Source organism: Mobula birostris, chromosome 4 (assembly GCF_030028105.1).
Source record: "Mobula birostris isolate sMobBir1 chromosome 4, sMobBir1.hap1, whole genome shotgun sequence".
NCBI classification, from domain to species: Eukaryota; Metazoa; Chordata; class Chondrichthyes; order Myliobatiformes; family Myliobatidae; genus Mobula; species Mobula birostris.
The window spans coordinates 108,766,559-108,784,302 of NC_092373.1; the positions used below are offsets into that span (position 1 = coordinate 108,766,559).

The 17,744-nt window shown below is 42.5% G+C and overlaps 1 protein-coding gene across 10 annotated transcripts in view; it reads left to right on the top strand.

The window, feature by feature from the left end:
- afap1 (actin filament associated protein 1) overlaps window positions 1-17,744 on the top strand; it is a 407,775-nt gene that overhangs the window by 237,649 nt on the left and 152,382 nt on the right. The window lies entirely within an intron of this gene.

A 17,744-nucleotide genomic window follows, 5' to 3' on the forward strand; every position in this document is an offset into this window, starting at 1 on the left:
TAGCAACTCCACTAGCTATGTCACACTCATTCTAATGAGAATTTGACAGTTTGCTAAAAAAAAAGACCTGTTTCTCATCATCTTCCCTTTGTTGAGGTCATGTCCCATGAGTGGTTAGGATTTGGAATGCTGAAGGTGGAGTCAAAGAAGTTTCAGTAGAGGTTTTTAAAGAGAATTCGATAAATACTAGAAATTAGAAACATTTAGAGGAAGAGAAAAGGAAGACAATAACTAGAGTCACCAAATTTCCCCCTCCCCTTTTATTTAATTAAATTTTGGGGATGCAGGGGTGACAGAGCCAGCAGTTATTGCACATTGCCATTCACACTGCAAAAGTAATAGTGAGCCATCTCCTTGAACTGTTATTGTCTTTGTGGTAGGCTGGTTCGGTGCTTAAGTTGTTGTTTCAACAGCCGGAGTTCTGACCATTGACCAGAGACACATTCAAATTCACCATGGCAGCTGGGGAACCTAAGTAAGTAAATTTAATTGAAAAAAATTCAGTTTGGTTTGTATAAAGTCCTATCTGCTTCACAAATGTTCTTTGTGGAAGGAAATCTCCCTTACTAGGTTTGACCTGTATGTGACTCCACTTAGTTCTGACAAGTAACATCTCCTCCTTACTGACAAATAACATTGGCGCATCTTGTTAGGGAGTATTCTGAAGTTTTTGTGAATATGGCAGATAATAATTCAAGCAAGAACCAATCTTAAATTCTTATTGCAAACTGTGAGCAGTAAATTGAAGTCAAAAGCACAGACTGACCCACTGACTAAGAGATTGCATATGTATCAGCCAAATGTCAAAACAAGGGGACTGTGTTAATTGTCCTGCAGCAATCTGAGCCTAGGGGATTTAAGTAATTTGCACCATTGTAAATGTAAATAAGTAGTGGAAGCCTGCAATTAGTTTGTCTGGGCTTGGTATTTGAACATTCGCAGGTATCTCCCACTGTAGATATGTAATTTAAAAGAGAATTGTCAACCCAAAGTATTGAAGTAAACAATATCACTGTAACTATTGAAACTACATTGAATCACCTACTGTAGCCACTCAACTTAAGGGAACAAAAATGCAATGTACTTTTGGGATTGTGAGACTCCACTGCGAGTGTCTCCAGAAACTCTCCTGCTTGCTGTGATGAATAAAGACTTCTATATCACTAGCTTCAGCGTCTCTCCGGTGACTTTGATCTCACTCACAGCACACCCGAGCCCACCACTCCACTCTCCCTAAACCCACAACTGTGTGCTTAGGCACAGTTCAAATATCATCTATACATTTGCCAATAACACAACTATTATTGCCAGAATTTCAAATGATGACGAAGAAACGTACAGGAGTGAGTGAGATAAATCAGCTGGTTGAGGGGTTTCACAGCAACTACCTTATACTCCATGCCAGTAAGATTTAGGAATTTATTGGGGACATCAGGAAGGTGAAGCTGAGCAAACACACACTAGTCTTCAAGGAGTGATCAGCAGTGGAAAGGATGAGCAGTTTCAAGTTCCTGGGTGTCAACATCTCTGAAGATCTATACTGGACCCAACATATTGAAGTAGTTACAAATAAGACACAATAGCAACTATATTTCATCAGGAGTTTGAGGAGACTTGGTATGTCATCAAGGACTTTCACAGGTTGCTAAAGATGTACCGTGGAGATCATTCTAACTGGTTGTATTAGCATCTGGTATGCACAGGATCAGAAAAAGCTTCAGAAAGTTGCAAACTTGGCTAGCTCCATTGTGGGCACTAGGCCCAACAGCATTGGGGCATCTTCCGATGGAGGTAGCGCAAAGACATGGCATCCCATCACCCAGGACAAGCCTTCTTCTCATTGCTACCATCAAGGAGGAGGTACCGGAGACTAAAAACACACACTCAAGGTTTTAGGAACAGCTTCTTTCCCTTCACCATCAGATTTCTGAATGGACATATTTCTGAATGACCCATGTGCACTACCTTACTGGTTTTACCACACACTCTTTATGCCAGTGATATTAAATCTGGTTCCGATTCTGAATTTGAAATACATAATGGACCGTAAAAGCAATACTTGACAGCAATGTCCACATCTCGTGATTGAATGAACAAGAATACTTCTAAGAACTGGTCCTAATGATGCCTCCAATGCTATCTCTGTAATGATAATCAACATTCCCAGCTTTGAGGTCCTAATTACTCCTAGTCAGCTCTGCTGGACAAGCCACATTGGCAGCATACCCAAGGCTAGACTCTGGCAGAAAACACTCTGTTCTGAGCTCTGTCATTGTAAGAAATTACTACAAGGGAAGTGGAAGTGATTCAAAGATGTACTAAAACTGCCTCGAGAAGTGCAACGTCCCCATTAACTCATGGAGTCCCTGGTCAAGATGGAGAAAGAACATTCAGGAAGGTATTGAGAACCTTGAATCCATTTGTTAGGAGCATACAGAAATCTAACATTAAGGGGCACAACACATCACAAGAAGTTATTAACCCTCCCTACCAAACACCACCTGCTTCACCAATGGAAGAGTGCCTCACTGGCCTCATTATCCACTTCAGAGCTGAAGAAGAACCAAATCATCCTCGGTCCTGAGGAACTACCTCAGAATTCTCCACAATTTAGATGTCAATAAACAGTGGATATTTTTTAGGAGGGCCGGAGCTCCAACTTGCAAAGTGTGCTTTTCATGTGCTTGTCTGCCTCGTGTAGTTCTAAGATAGCCAATCAAGATTTATCTTTAGAATGCACCTGTTTTATACAGCTTGAACCTTTTGCTGCCACCTACCCCACTTCAATTTTTACTCCTGTACAGATCGATGGCATTCTATGTCGATAAAGCTACAGTACGTGTGTGTTGTGTTAAACAAACTCTCATGTGTAGTATCTTGAATGATTGTTAGCTCTTCCTGTCCATATCTTTTCTAATGATAGCTGATTATTGAATTTCTTGCGTTTGATGTGTGCACTGCTGTGCATTGAGATGAGATGATTCAGAGGCAAGTACAGATGTGTTGTGTCCAGCAGTCTGAACTCAATGGTGAAAGTCTAGACTGGGCATTGTGTTTGGCTCTTAACTTGTGCCCTCGGTTCTGCGACAATTAAGTATTGGCCAATGAGTGTTTGTGTGATGAGCTTTTGAAATACATCTCATGAATGTATTAAAGAAATACTTTTCACACAAAGTTTGTAATTGCTGTTCCAGACACAAGCAGACATGACTGTGGCCAAAAATTGGCAATTGAGGTTTACTGTTACTAGGGTTAGACAGGGTATTTTTATTCAGGAAATTATTCCTGGCCTTGCCTGCCTTTGTTGGTTTTGTGGATTTTCTTGCACAGGGTGCAAATGAGGTTTGTTTATCAGACCTAAACTACAAGCTAGACAGTCAAAGATCTTTCATGGGGCTTTCAATCCTCTCTGGAATCTTAAGCTTTCAGAGTCTGTGATACAGCTGCTGTTTTACTGTTCAATTCAGGATGTTATAGCAAATGTATTATATTGCTTAAACAAAGCTCTATTCTTCATTCAATCTCCACAGTGTTCCATGGGTAATGATCCAATGTCAGCTTTGGATCTGCATGTTTGAATTTGTTTTCACAGCATGTGTACTTCTCCATTATATGATCTTTACAAAGTCCTCAGCTTAAACAATCATCCTTATCAGGTTTTCTCCTAGCATTTCCAGGTTAATAATTCTTACATATGTGAATGCAATTCCTTATGGGAGCAACATGGGTGAGCTTGTGTGTATCCAGTGTTATCTGTTCACAATGACGCTTTTCATTCCAGAACTAAGGAGATGTCCGTCCTCAAAGAAAGGGGCTTCCCTTCCTCTACCATCGATGCTGCCCTCAACTGCATCTCTTCCACTTAGTGTACATCTGTCCTCAACCTTCCTCCATCCAGCCCACCAAGGATAGGGATCCTCTTGTCCTCACCTGCCACCTCACCAACCTCTGTGTCCAGCACATAATTCTCCATAATTTCCGCCATCTCCAACGGGATCCCACCACCAAGCACATCTTTCTCTCTTCCCCAGTTTCTGCTTTCTGCAAGGATCCCTTGTGACTCCCTTGTCGATTTGTCCCTCCCTTGTCAATTTGTCCCTCCCCACTGATCTCCCTCTGGGCACTTATCCTTGCAAGGCGAACAAGTGTTACACCTCGTCCCTCTCTACCATTCAGTGGCCCTAAACAGTCCTTCCATGTGAGGTGACACTTCACCTGTGAGTCTGTTGGGGTTTTCTACTGTATCTGATGCTCCTGATGTGGTCTCCTGTATATTGGTGAGACTCAACGTAGAGTAGGAAACCACTTCCCCGAGCACCTACAATCCATCTGCCAGAAAAAGCAGGGTCTCCCAGTGGCCACCCATTTTAATTCCACTTCCCATTCCCAAATCGATATGTCAGTCCATGACTTCCTCTACTGCCGTGGTGCGGCCACACTCAGGTTGGAGGAACAACATCTTATATTCTGTCCGGACAGCTTCCAAATGGAAGGCAAGAACATCAATTTCTCGAACTTCTGGTAATCCCGCCCCCCCCCAACCCTCTTTCACATATTCTCCATTCCCATTTCCCTCTCTCACCTTATCTCCTTACCTGTCCATCGCCTCTCTCTGGTGCTCCTCCCTCTTTTTTTTCTTCCATGGTCTTCGTCCTATGAGTTATGTATCTCTTTCACCAATCAACTTCCCAGCTCTTTAATTCACCCCCTCTCCCAGTTTCAACTATCACCTTGTGCTTCTTTCTTCCGTTCCCCCACCTTCTTACTCTAACTTCATCTTTATCTCTCTGGTCCTGATGAAAAGTCTTGGCCCAAAACGTCGACTGTTTACTCTTTACTTAGGTGCTGCTAGCCTGCTGAGTTCCTCCAGCATTTTGTGTATGTCATTTGTTCTTGAAACTGACATCAGGTTCAGTGTTATTCCAAAGGTTCAAAGGTTCATTTATTATCAAAGCGTGTATCCATATACAACTCTGAAATTTGCGTTCTCCAGATAGCCGTGAAACAAAGAAAGAACATGAAAGTCATTCAGAGAGAAACATCAAACCCAGCCCCCGCACAAAAACAAATAGTATACAATCATCAACCCCACCCCCGCACAAAAACAAATACTATACCAATCATCAACCCCAGCACCGCACAAAAACAAATAGTAAACCAATCATCGACCCCACCCCCACACAAAAAGGAGCAGTATCCTGATCATCAACCCCACCCCTGCACAAAAACAAATAGTATACCAATCATCAACCCCACCCCCGCACAAAAACAAATAGTATACAATCATCAACCCCACCCCCGCACAAAAAGGAGCAGTATCCTGATCATCAACCCCACGCCTGCACAAAAACAAATAGTATACCAATCATCAACCCCACCCCTGCACAACAACAAATACTATACCAATCATCAACCCCACCCCCGCACAAAAACAAATAGTATACCAACCATCGAACCCACCCCTGCAATAAAACAAATAGTATACCACTCATCAACCCCACCACTGCACAAAAACAAAGAGTATACCAATCATCGACCCCACGCCCACACAAAAACAAATAGTATACAATCATCAACCCCACCCCCGCACAAAAATAAATAGTATACCAATCATCGGCCCCACCCCCGCACAAAAACAAATAGTATACAATCATCAACCCCACCCCTGCACAAAAACAAATAGTATACCAATCATCAACCCCACCCCCGCACAAAAACAAATACTATACCAATCATCAACCCCACCCCCCGCACAAAAACAAATAATATACCAATCATCAACACCACGCCTGCACAAAAACAAATAGTATACCAATCATCAACACTACGCCTGCACAAAAACAAATAGTATACCAATCATCGACGCCACCCCCGCACAAAAACAAATACTATACAATCATCAACCCCACCCCCGCACAAAAAGGAGCAGTATCCTAATCATCAATCCCAACCCCACACAAAAAGGAGCAGCATCCTGATCATCAACCCCACCCCTGCACAAAAACAAATACTATGCAATCATCAACCCCACCCCTGCACAACAAAAAAATACTATACCAATCATCAACCCCACCCCCGCACAAAAACAAATAGTATACCAACCATCGAACCCACCCCTGCAATAAAACAAATAGTAAACCAGTCATCAACCCCACTCCAACACAAAAACAAATAGTATACCAATCATCAACCCCACGCCCACACAAAAACAAATAGTATACAATCATCAACCCCACCCCCGCACAAAAACAAATAGTATACCAATCATCAACCCCACCCCCGCACAAAAACAAATACTATACCAATCATCAACACCACCCCCCGCACAAAAACAAATAATATACCAATCATCAACACCACGCCTGCACAAAAACAAATAGTATACCAATCATCAACACTACGCCTGCACAAAAACAAATACTATACCAATCATCGACCCCACCCCCGCACAAAAAGGAGCAGTATCCTAATCATCAATCCCACCCCCACACAAAAAGGAGCAGTATCCTGATCATCAACCCCACGCCTGCACAAAAACAAATACTATGCCAATCATCAACCCACCCCCACACAAAAACAAATAGTATACAATCATCAACCCCACCCCCGCACAAAAACAAATAGTATACAATCATCGAACCCACGCCCGCACAAAAACAAATAGTATACAATCATCAACCCCACCCCTGCACAAAAACAAATAGTATACCAATCATCAACCCCACGCCTGCACAAAAACAAATACTATACCAATCATCAACACTACGCCTGCACAAAAACAAATAGTATACCAATCATCAACCCCACGCCCACACAAAAACAAATAGTACACAATCATCAAACCCACCCCCGCACAAATAGGAGCAGTATCCTAATCATCAACCCCACACCTGCACTAAAAGGAGCAGTATCCTGATCATCAACCCCACGCCTGCACAAAAACAAATAGTATGCCAATCATCAACCCACCCCCGCACAAAAACAAATAGTATACCAATCATCAACCCCACCCCCGCACAAAAACAAATAGTATACCAACCATCGAACCCACCCCTGCACAAAAACAAATAGCATACCAATCATTGGCCCCACCCCCACACAAAAACTAATAGTATACCAATCATCGACCCCACGCCCACACAAAAATAAATAGTATACAATCATCAACCCCACCCCTGCACAAAAACAAATAGTTTACCAATCATCAACCCCACACCTGCACAAAAATAAATACTATGCCAATCATCGGCCCCACCCCCACACAAAAACAAATAGCATACCAATCATCAACCCCACCCCCGCACAAAAACAAATACTATACCAATCATCGACCCCACCCCCCGCACAAAAACAAATAATGTACCAATCATCAACACCACGCCTGCACAAAAACAAATAGTATACAAATCATCAACACTACGCCTGCACAAAAACAAATAGTATACCAATCATCAACCCTACATCTGCACAAAAACAAATAGTATACCAATCATCAACCCCACACCTGCACAAAAACAAATACTATACCAATCATCGACCCCACCCCCGCACAAAAAGGAGCAGTATCCTAATCAGTAACCCCACCCCCCGCACAAAAACAAATAATATACCTATCATCAACACCACGCCTGCACAAAAACAAATAGTATACCAATCATCAACCCCACACCTGCACAGAAACAAATACTATACCAATCATCGACCCCACGCCGGCACAAAAACAAATAGTATACAAATCATCAACACTACGCCTGCACAAAAACAAATAGTATACCAATCATCGACCCCACCCCCGCACAAAAACAAATACTATACAATCATCAACCCCACCCCCGCACAAAAAGGAGCAGTATCCTAATCAGTAACCCCACCCCCACACATAAAGGAGCAGCATCCTGATCATCAACCCCACCCCTGCACAAAAACAAATAATATGCCAATCATCAACCCACCCCCACACAAAAAAAAAATAGTATACAATCATCAACCCCACCCCCGCACTAAAACAAATAGTATACAATCATCAACCCCACCCCCGCACAAAAACGAATAGTATACCAATCATCAACCCCACCCCCGCACAAAAACAAATAGTATACAATCATCAACCCCACTGCCGCACAAAAACAAATAGTATACCAATCATCGACCCCACCCCCGCACAAAATCAAATAATATACAATCATCAACCCCACCCCCACACAAAAAGGAGCAGTATCCTGATCATCAACCCCACCCCTGCACAAAAACAAATAGTATACCAATCATCGACCCCACCCCCACACAAAAAGGAGCAGTATCCTGATCATCAAACCCACCCCTGCACAAAAACAGACAGTATACCAATCATAAACCCCACGCCATCACAAAAACAAATAGTATACCAATCATCAACACTATGCCTGCACAAATACAAATAGTATACCAATCATCGACCCCACTCCTGCACAAAAACAAATAGTATACCAATCATCGACCCCACTCCTGCACAAAAACAAAGAGAATATCAATCATTGACCCCACCCCTGCACAAAAACAAATAGTATACAATCATCAACCCCACCCCTGCACAAAAACAAATAGTATACAATCATCAACCTCACCCCCACACAAAAACAAATACTATACCAATCATCAACACCACCCCTGCACAAAAACAAATAGTACACAATCATCAACCCCACCCCTGCACAAAAAGGAGCACTATCCTAATCATCAACCCCACACCTGCACAAAAAGGAGCAGTATCCTAATCATCAACCCCACGCCTGCACAAAAACAAATAGTATGCCAATCATCAACCCACCCCCGCACAAAAACAAATAGTATACCAATCATCAACCCCACCCCCGCACAAAAACAAATAGTATTCCAACCATCGAACCCACCCCTGCACAAAAACAAATAGTATACCAATCATCAACCCCACCCCTGCACAAAAACAAATAGTATACCAATGATTGGCCCCACCCCCATACAAAAACAAATACTATACAATCATCAACCCCACGCCTGCACAAAAACAAATAGTATACAATCATCAAACCACCCCCGCACAAAAACAAATAGCATACCAATCATCGACCCCACGCCAGCACAAAAACAAATAGTATACCAATCATCGACCCCACCCCCACACAAAAAGGAGCAGTATCCTGATCATCAACCCCACCCCTGCACAAAAACAGACAGTATACCAATCATAAACCCCCACGCCATCACAAAAACAAATAGTATACCAATCATCAACCCCACTCCTGCACAAAAACAAATAGTATACCAATCATCGACCCCACCCCCGCACAAAAACAAATAGTATACCAATCATCAACCCCACACCCGCACAAAAACAAATAGTATACCAATCATCAACCCCACCCCTGCACAAAAACAAATAGTATACCAATCATCGACCCCACGCTGGCACAAAAACAAATAGTATACAATCATCAACCCCACACCTGCACAGAAACAAATAGTATACCAATCATTAACCCCACGCTGGCACAAAAACAAATAGTATACAATCATCAACCCCACCCCTGAACAAAAAGGAGCAGTATCCTGATCATCAACCCCACCCCTGCACAAAAACAAATAGTATACCAATCATCAACCCCACGCCTGCACAAAAACAAATACTATACCAATCATCAACACTACGCCTGCACAAAAACAAATAGTATACCAATCATCAACCCCACGCCCACACAAAAACAAATAATATACCAATCATCAACCCCACGCACACACAAAAACAAATAGTGCACAATCATCAAACCCACCCCCGCACAAAAAGGAGCAGTATCCTGATCATCAACCCCACGCCTGCACAAAAACAAATAGTATGCCAATCATCAACCCACCCCCGCACAACAACAAATAGTATACCAATCATCAACCCCACCCCCGCACAAAAACAAATAGTATACCAACCATCGAACCCACCCCTGCACAAAAATAAATAGTATACCAATCATTGGCCCCACCCCCGCACAAAAACAAATACTATACCAATCATCGACCCCACGCCCACACAAAAATAAATAGTATACAATCATCAAACCAACCCCGCACAAAAACAAATAGTATACCAATCATCAAGCCCACACCTGCACAAAAACAAATAGTATACCAATCATCGACCCCACGCCAGCACAAAAACAAATATAATACCAATCATCAACACTACGCCTGCACAAAAACAAATGGTATACCAATCATCAACCCCACACCTGCACGAAAACAAATAGTATACCAATCATCGACCCCACGCCAGCACAAAAACAAATAGTATACAATCATCAACCCCACCACTGCACAAAAACAAATAGTATACCAATCATCGACCCCACCCCCACACAGAAAGGAGCAGTATCCTGATCATCAACCCCACCCCTGCACAAAAACAGACAGTATACCAATCATAAACCCCACGCCATCACAAAAACAAATAGTATACCAATCATCAACCCCACTCCTGCACAAAAACAAATAGTATACCAATCATCGACCCCACCCCCGCACAAAAACAAATAGTATACCAATCATCAACCCACGCCCACACAAAAACAAATAGTATACCAATCATCAACCCCACACCCGCACAAAAACAAATAGTATACAATCATCAAACCCACCCCTGCACAAAAAGGAGCACTATCCTAATTATCAACCCCACACCTGCACAAAAACAAATAGTATACCAATCATCAACACCACGCCTGCACAAAAACAAATACTATACCAATCATCAACCCCACGCCTGCACAAAAACAAATACTATACCAATCATCAACACTACGCCTGCACAAAAACAAATAGTATACCAATCATCAACCCCACACCCACACAAAAACAAATAATATACCAATCATCAACCCCACGCACACACAAAAACAAATAGTGCACAATCATCAAACCCACCCCCGCACAAAGAGGAGCAGTGTCCTGATCATCAACCCCACGCCTGCACAAAAACAAATAGTATGCCAATCATCAACCCACCCCCGCACAACAACAAATAGTATACCAATCATCAACCCCACCCCCGCACAAAAACAAATAGTATACCAACCATCGAACCCACCCCTGCACAAAAATAAATAGTATACCAATCATTGGCCCCACCCCCGCACAAAAACAAATACTATACCAATCATCGACCCCACGCCCACACAAAAATAAATAGTATACAATCATCAAACCAACCCCGCACAAAAACAAATAGTATACCAATCATCGACCCCACGCCGGCACAATAACAAATAGTATACCAATCATCAACACTACGCCTGCACAAAAACAAATGGTATACCAATCATCAACCCCACACCTGCACGAAAACAAATAGTATACCAATCATCGACCCCACGCCAGCACAAAAACAAATAGTATACAATCATCAACCCCACCACTGCACAAAAACAAATAGTATACCAATCATCGACCCCACCCCCACACAGAAAGGAGCAGTATCCTGATCATCAACCCCACCCCTGCACAAAAACAGACAGTATACCAATCATAAACCCCACGCCATCACAAAAACAAATAGTATACCAATCATCAACCCCACTCCTGCACAAAAACAAATAGTATACCAATCATCGACCCCACCCCCGCACAAAAACAAATAGTATACCAATCATCAACCCACGCCCACACAAAAACAAATAGTATACCAATCATCAACCCCACACCCGCACAAAAACAAATAGTATACAATCATCAAACCCACCCCTGCACAAAAAGGAGCACTATCCTAATTATCAACCCCACACCTGCACAAAAAGGAGCAGTATCCTGATCATCAACCCCACGCCTGCACAAAAACAAATACTATGCCAATCATCAACCCACCTCCGCACAAAAACAAATGGTATACCAATCATCAACCCCACACCTGCACAAAAACAAATAGTATACCAATCATCGACCCCACCCCCACACAAAAAGGAGCAGTATCCTGATCATCAACCCCACCCCTGCACAAAAACAGACAGTATACCAATCATAACCCCCACGCCATCACAAAAACAAATAGTATACCAATCATCAACCCCACTCCTGCACAAAAACAAATAGTATACCAATCATTGACCCCACCCCCGCACAAAAACAAATAGTATACCAATCATCAACCCACGCCCACACAAAAACAAATAGTATACCAATCATCAACCCCACACCTGCACAAAAACAAATAGTATACCAATCATCAACCCCACCCCTGCACAAAAACAAATAGTATACCAATCATCGACCCCACGCTGGCACAAAAACAACTAGTATACAATCATCAACCCCACACCTGCACAAAAACAAATAGTATACCAATCATTAACCCCACGCTGGCACAAAATCAAATAGTTTCCAATCATCAACCCCACCCCTGCACAAAAAGGAGCAGTATCCTGATCATCAACCCCACCCCTGCACAAAAACAAATAGTATACCAATCATCAACACCACGCCTGCACAAAAATAAATAGTATACCAATCATCAACCCCACAGCTGCACAAAAACAAATACTATACCAATCATCGACCCCACGCCCGCACAAAAACAAATAGTATACAATCATCAACCCCACCCCTGCACAAAAACAAATAGTATACCAATCATCAACCCCACGCCTGCACAAAAACAAATACTATACAAATCATCAACACTACGCCTGCACAAAAACAAATAGTATACCAATCAACCCCACGCCCACACATAAACAAATAGTATACCAATCATCAACCCCACGCACACACAGAAACAAATACTACACAATCATCAAACCCACCCCCGCACAAAAAGGAGCAGTATCCTAATCATCAACCCCTCACCTGCACAAAAAGGAGCAGTATCCTGATCATCAACCCCACGCCTGCACAAAAACAAATAGTATGCCAATCATCAACCCACCCCCGCAGAACAACAAATAGTATACCAATCATCAACCCCACCCCCGCACAAAAACAAATAGTATACCAACCATCGAACCTACCGCTGCACAAAAACAAATAGTATACCAATCATTGGCCCCAACCCTGCACAAAAACAAATACTATACCAATCATCGACCCCACGCCCACACAAAAATAAATAGTATAAAATCATCAACCCCACGCCTGCACAAAAACAAATAGTATACAATCATCAAACCAACCCCGCACAAAAACAAGTAGTATACCACTCATCAACCCCACACCTGCACAAAAACAAATAGTATACCAATCATCGACCCCACGCCGGCACAAAAACAAATAGTACACCAATCATCAACCCCACACCTGCACGAAAACAAATAGTATACCAATCATCAACCCCACACCTGCACGAAAACAAATAGTATACCAATCATCGACCCCACGCCAGCACAAAAACAAATAGTATACCAATCATCGACCCCACCCCCACACAAAAAGGAGCAGTATCCTGATCATCAACCCCACCCCTGCACAAAAACAGACAGTATACCAATCATAAACCCCACGCCATCACAAAAACAAATAGAATACCAATCATCAACGCACTCCTGCACAAAAACAAATAGTATACCAATCATCGACCCCACCCCCGCACAAAAACAAATAGTATACCAATCATCAACCCACGCCCACACAAAAACAAATAGTATACCAATCATCAACCCCACACCCGCACAAAAACAAATAGTATACCAATCATTAACCCCACGCTGGCATAAAAACAAATAGTATACAATCATCAACCCCACCCCTACACAAAAAGGAGCAGTATCCTGATCATCAACCCCACCCCTGCACAAAAACAAATAGTATACCAATCATCAACACCACGCCTGCACAAAAACAAATACTATACCAATCATCAACCCCACACCTGCACAAAAACAAATACTATACCAATCATCGACCCCACGCCCGCACAAAAACAAATAGTATACAATCGTCAACCCCACCCCTGCACAAAAACAAATAGTATACCAATCATCAACCCCATGCCTGCACAAAAACAAATAGTATTCCAATCATCAACACTACGCCTGCACAATAACAAATAGTATACCAATGATCGACCCCACGCCGGCACAAAAACAAATAGTATACCAATCATCAACACTACGCCTGCACAAAAGCAAATAGTATACCCATCATCAACCCCACACCTGCACAAAAACAAATAGTATACCAATCATCGACCCCACGCCCGCACAAAAACAAATAGTATACAATCATCAACCCCACCCCTGCACAAAAACAAAAGTATACCAATCATCAACCCCACTCCTGCACAAAAACAAATAGTATACCCATCATCAACCCAACACCTGCACAAAAACAAATAGTATACCAATCATCGACCCCACGCCCGCACAAAAACAAATAGTATACCAATCATCGACCCCACGCCCGCACAAAAACAAATAGTATACAATCATCAACCCCACCCCTGCACAAAAACAAATACTATACCAAACATCGACCCCACGCCCGCACAAAAACAAATACTATACAAATCATCGACCCCACCGCCATGCAAAAAGGAGCAGTATCCTGATCATCAACCCCACCCCTGCACAAAAACAGACAGTATACCAATCATAAACCCCACGCCATCACAAAAACAAATAGGATACCAATCATCAACCCCACCCCTGCACAAAAACAAATAGTATACAATCATGAACCCCACACCCGCACAAAAACAAATAGTATATCTATCATTAACCCCACGCTGGCACAAAAACAAATAGTATACAATCATCAACCCCACCCCTGCAGAAAAACAAATAATATACCAATCATCAACTCCACCCCTGCACAAAAACAAATAGTATACCAATCATCGATCCCACACCTGCACAAAATCAAATAGTATACCAATCATCGACCCCACGCCGGCACAAAAACGAATAGTATACCAATCATCAACACTACGCCTGCACAAAACCAAATAGTAGACCAATAATGAACCCCACGCCCGCACAAAAACAAATAGCATACCAATCATCAACACTACGCCTGCACAAAAACAAATAGTATACCAATCATCAACCCTACATCTGCACAAAAACAAACAGTATACCAATCATCGACCCCACCCTCGCACAAAAACAAATAGTATACCAAACATCGACCCCACGCCCACACAAATGCAAATAGTATACCGATCATCGACCCCACCCCCACACAAAAAGGAGCAGTATCCTGATCATCAACCCCACCCCTGCACAAAAACAGACATTATACCAATCATAAACCCCACGCCATCACAAAAACAAATAGTATAGCAATCATCAACCCCACCCCTGCACAAAAAGAAATAGTATACCAATCATCGACCCCACCCCCGCACAAAAATAAATAGTATACCAATCATCAACCCCACGCCCACACAAAAACAAATAGTATACCAATCATCAACCCCATGCCCACAGAAAAACAAATAGTATACAATCATCAACCCCACCCCCACACAAAAAGGAGCAGTATCCTGATCATCAACCCCACGCCTGCACAAAAACAAATAGTATGCCAATCATCAACCCACCCCCTCACAAAAACAAATAGTATACCAATCATCAACCCCACCCCCGCACAAAAACAAATAGTATTCCAACCATCGAACCCACCCCTGCACAAAAACAAATAGTTTCCCAATCATCAACCCCACCCCTGCACAAAAACAAATAGTATACCAATCATTGGCCCCACCCCCGTACAAAAACAAATACTATACAATCATCAACCTCACGCCTGCACAAAAACAAATAGTATACAATCATCAAACCACCCCCGCACAAAAACAAATAGTATACCAATCATCAACCCCACACCTGCACAAAAACAAATACTATACCAATCATCGACCCCACGCCGGCACAAAAAAAAATAGTATACCAATCATCAACACTACTCCTGCACAAAAACAAATGGTATACCAATCATCAACCCCACACCTGCACAAAAACAAATAGTATACCAATCATCGACCCCACCCCCACACAAAAAGGAGCAGTATCCTGATCATCAACCCCACCCCTGCACAAAACCAGACAGTATACCAATCATAAACCCCACGCCATCACAAAAACAAATAGTATACCAATCATCAACCCCACTCCTGCACAAAAACAAATAGTATACCAATCATCGACCCCACCCCCACACAAAAACAAATAGTATACCAATCATCAACCCACGCCCACACAAAAAGAAATGGTATACCAATCATCAACCCCACACCCGCACAAAAACAAATAGTATACCAATCATCAACCCCACCCCGCACAAAAGCAAATACTATACCAATCATCGACCCCACGCTGGCACAAAAACAAATAGTATACAATCATCAACCCCACACCTGCACAAAAACAAATAGTATACCAATCATTAACCCCACGCTGGCACAAAAACAAATAGTATACAATCATCAACCCCACCCCTGAACAAAAAGGAGCAGTATCCTGATCATCAACCCCACCCCTGCACAAAAACAAATAGTATACCAATCATCAACACCACGCCTGCACAAAAACAAACACTATACCAATCATCAACCCCACAGCTGCACAAAAACAAATACTATACCAATCATCGACCCCACACCTGCACAAAAACAAATAGTATACAATCATCAACCCCACCCCTGCACAAAAACAAAAAGCATACCAATCATCAACACTACGCCTGCACAAAAACAAATAGTATACCAATCATCAGCCCTACATCTGCACAAAAACAAACAGCGTACCAATCATCGACCCCACCCTTGCACAAAAACAAATAGTATACCAAACATCGACCCCACGCCCACACAAATGCAAATAATATACCGATCATAGACCCCACCCCCACACAAAAAGGAGCAGTATCCTGATCATCAACCCCACCCCTGCACAAAAACAGACAGTATACCAATCATAAACCCCACGCCATCACAAAAACAAATAGTATAGCAATCATCAACCCCACCCCTGCACAAAAAGAAATAGTATACCAATCATCGACCCCACCCCCGCACAAAAATAAATAGTATACCAATCATCAACCCCACGCCCAGACAAAAACAAATAGTATACCAATCATCAACCCCATGCCCACAGAAAAACAAATAGTATACAATCATCAACCCCACCCCCGCACAAAAAGGAGCAGTATCCTGATCATCAACCCCACGCCTGCACAAAAACAAATAGTATGCCAATCATCAACCCACCCCCTCACAAAAACAAATAGTATACCAATCATCAACCCCACCCCCGCACAAAAACAAATAGTATTCCAACCATCGAACCCACCCCTGCACAAAAACAAATAGTATACCAATCATCAACCCCACCCCTGCACAAAAACAAATAGTATACCAATCATTGGCCCCACCCCCGTACAAAAACAAATACTATACAATCATCAACCTCACGCCTGCACAAAAACAAATAGTATACAATCATCAAAGCACCCCCGCACAAAAACAAATAGTATACCAATCATCAACCCCACACCTGCACAAAAACAAATACTATACCAATCATCGACCCCACGCCGGCACAAAAACAAATAGTATACCAATCATCAACACTACTCCAGCACAAAAACAAATGGTATACCAATCATCAACCCCACACCTGCACAAAAACAAATAGTATACCAATCATCGACCCCACCCCCCACACAAAAAGGAGCAGTATCCTGATCATCAACCCCACCCCTGCACAAAAACAGACAGTATACCAATCATAAACCCCACGCCATCACAAAAA